Raw genomic sequence first — 3374 nt, 5'->3', positions numbered from 1 at the left:
TTTTGAGCAGAGGAGTGCATAATCCAAATGACTAATTCAACTTAATAACTTTGGCAGCCGTTCAGGAAGAGTCTGAAGAAGAACACATATTCTTCTGGGCAAGAAGAGGCTGTTTGGACCAGTGTGGATGAAGAGAGACGTGCTGGATAGTTTATATAGTTTGAAAGTGGTTTTAACAGGATTTCTGACCAGGTGCGGTGGCTCGCGCCTGTAATCCCAGCACTTTGGGAGGCCGAGGTGGGCGGATCACGAGGTCAGGAGATCGAGACCATCCTGGCTAATATGGTGAAACCCCGTCTCTAATAAAAATACAAAAATTAGCCAGGCGTGGTGGCACGTTCCTATAATCCCAGCTACTCGGGAGGCTGAGGCAGGAGAATTGATTGAACCTGGGAGGTGGAAGTTGCAGCGAGCTGAGATTGTGCCACTGCACTCCAGCCTGGGCGACAGAGCGAGACTCTGTCTCAAAAAAAAAAAAGATTACAACTAGGGTTTTACTGGGAACTTCACTCACTTTCCTTCTTTCTTTCCTTCTTTTTTATTGCATAAAAATCACATAACATAAAATTTACCACCTTAACCATTTTTAAGTATACAGTATAGTAGTGTTAACTATATGCACATTCTTGTACAACGCATGTCTAGAAGTTTTTTGTCTTGCAAAACCAAAACTCTATACTCATCGAACAATTCCCTTTTTTTCCTATGCCTAGTCTCTGTAAACTACCATTATACTTCTGATTTCTATGAATTTGACTACTTTAGATACCTCATATAAGTGAAATCATACTGTATTTTCTTTTTGTGACTGGTTTATTTCACTTAATGTCCTCACAGTTCATTCATGTTGAGATATGTGACAGGATTTCATTCCTTTTTAAAGCTGAATCGAATCCCAATTGTATGTATATACATTTTCTTTATCTACTCATCTCTAGATGGACATTTAGATTGCTTCCACCTCTTGGCTATCCGGAGTAATGCGGCAATGAATATGGGCGTGCAAATATCTCTTTAACATCTGTTTTCAATTCTTTTGAATATATACCCAGAAGTGGGATTGCTGAATCATATGGCAATTCTATTTTTAATTTTTGAAGGAAACTCCACACTGTTTTCCATAGTGCCTACACCCTTTTACATTCTCATCAACAGTAGACAAGAGATCCAATTGGTCTACATCATCACTAACAATTATTATTTTCTGTTTTTTTTTTTTTGTAGCGGCCATCCTAATAGGTGTGAGGTGGTATCTCATTGTGGTTTTGTTTTGCATCACTTAATTGTGGTTTTGTTTTGCATCACTTAATTGTGGTTTTGTTTTGCATCAGCTATCTTTTCTTTTGCCAGAGGCTCAGTTCAGCTACATCATTGGTTCTGATAGCTTCTTGGATTCTCAAAGTATATAGAAAAGGGGGCTAAGGGTAACTTTAAGCAAAATGATTGCCATGATCACCACATCTCTAAATAGAGTGATCTGTAATTGGTTTTACAATCAAAGTTTTTCCTTTCAGTGACAAGTGGGTAAAGCTCTCAGGAAGAATAAGATCATCAAGTCAGATGGCCAAACTCATTCTTTTTTTTTTTTTTTTTGAGACAGAGTCTCACTCTGTCGCCCAGTCTGGAGTGCAATGGTGCGATCTTGGCTCACTGCAACCTCTGCCTCCTGGGTTCAAATGATTCTCTTGCCTCAGCCTCCTGACTAGCTGGGATTACAGGCATATACCACCATGCCTGGCGAATTTTTGTATTTTTAGTAGAGATGGGGTTTCACCATGTTGGCCAGGCTGGTCATAAACTCCTGACCTCAGGTGATCTGCCTGCCACCTCACCTCCCCAAAGTGCTGGGATTACAGGCGTGAACCACCATGCCTGGCGCCCAGACTCATTCTTATCCCCACTTCATCTTTCCTGCAAAGTAGAATGAACGAATGGGTGTGTGAATGAATAAGTAAGTGAATACATGAATGAATAAATAAATGAAAACACCTTTAACATTGGTAGCAGAACTCAAGAGACTGACTACCAGATCTCTGAAACTATCCTTTTCTTCTTTATCTGCTCGGACCATCTGTGAAGTTATAACTGAAACCTCACAATAGCTGACCTCAAAGCTCTCTTTTAGTCTCAGTTTAGGTCCTTGTATTTTTTTTTTTTTTTTTTTTTTTGAGACGGAGTCTCGCTCTGTCGCCCAGGCTGGAGTGCAGTGGCGCAATCTCAGCTCACTGCAACCTCCGCCTCCCAGGTTCAAGCAATTCTCCTGCCTCAATCTCCTGAGTAGCTGGGATTACAGGCGCCCGCCACCACACCCAGCTAATTTTTGTATTTTTAGTAGAGACGGGGTTTCACCATGTTGGCCAGGCTAGTCTCATACTTCTGACCTCAGGTGATCCACCTGCTTCAGCCTCCCAAAGTGCTGGGATTACAGGTGTGAGCCACTGCGCCCAGCCAGGTCCTCGTGTTTTTATTCCCCTCTCCTTTCTTTTCTCTAACCAAATTTAGTCATTGAATAAGACAACTCCAACAGTTGGATATACCTGATTGAACATGGTAGTCCGTTAGCTGCTGGAATCTGAGATTGGCATGCCAGCTATTAGCTATAAAGCAAATTATTTATTTTATTTATTTAATTTTTTGAGATAGAGTTGCACTCTTGTTGCCCAGGCTGGACTGCAATGGCGCAATCTTGGCTCGCTACAACCTCCATTTCTCGGCTTCGAGGAATTCTCCTGCCCCAGCTTCCCCAGTAGCTCAGATTACAGGCACGTGCCACCACACTGAACTACTTTTTGTATTTTTAATAGAGACATGGTTTCATCATGTTGGCCAGGCTGGTCTCGAACTCCTGAGCTCAGGTGATCCACCCACCTCAGCCTCCCAAAGGGCTGGAATTATAGGCGTGAGCCACTGCGCCTGGCCAGGTTTTTTTTTGTGGTAGAAATTTCATGAAGGCTTAGATCGGCACTTGCCTCTGCCTCTTCCTCCTTCTAGTTTATGCTCAGGTACACGAGAGCATTTACAGTCATTACATAACATGGTACAAAGCAGGGGTAGGGTGTTTACACATGCGGAACTCTGCCGTGCATCTGGAATGTGACAGAGACGAGTTTAGGCAGAACTGTGCCCCCAAAGATAGGAGAACTTCAGGGGAAGTTGGTGGAGAGAGTAATCAACCAAGATCTGTGTTCTGTTCATTCGGGTTAGATTTTATGAAAAAGAAAGAGAGCTATAAAATATCTGTGCTTCTTGGCAATACATGGGTTTCTGTATTTGATTATTAGTCAGGTAGCTATGAAAATGTTAACATGAATATTATTTCTATATATGTTGCATGTGTTCTACAGCACAACACCATTGGCACAATTACAGAGCAA

Source organism: Gorilla gorilla, chromosome 4 (assembly GCF_029281585.2).
Source record: "Gorilla gorilla gorilla isolate KB3781 chromosome 4, NHGRI_mGorGor1-v2.1_pri, whole genome shotgun sequence".
NCBI lineage: Eukaryota > Metazoa > Chordata > Mammalia > Primates > Hominidae > Gorilla > Gorilla gorilla.
The sequence above is the reverse complement of the archived record's forward strand: the minus strand, read 5'-3'. Positions refer to the sequence as shown.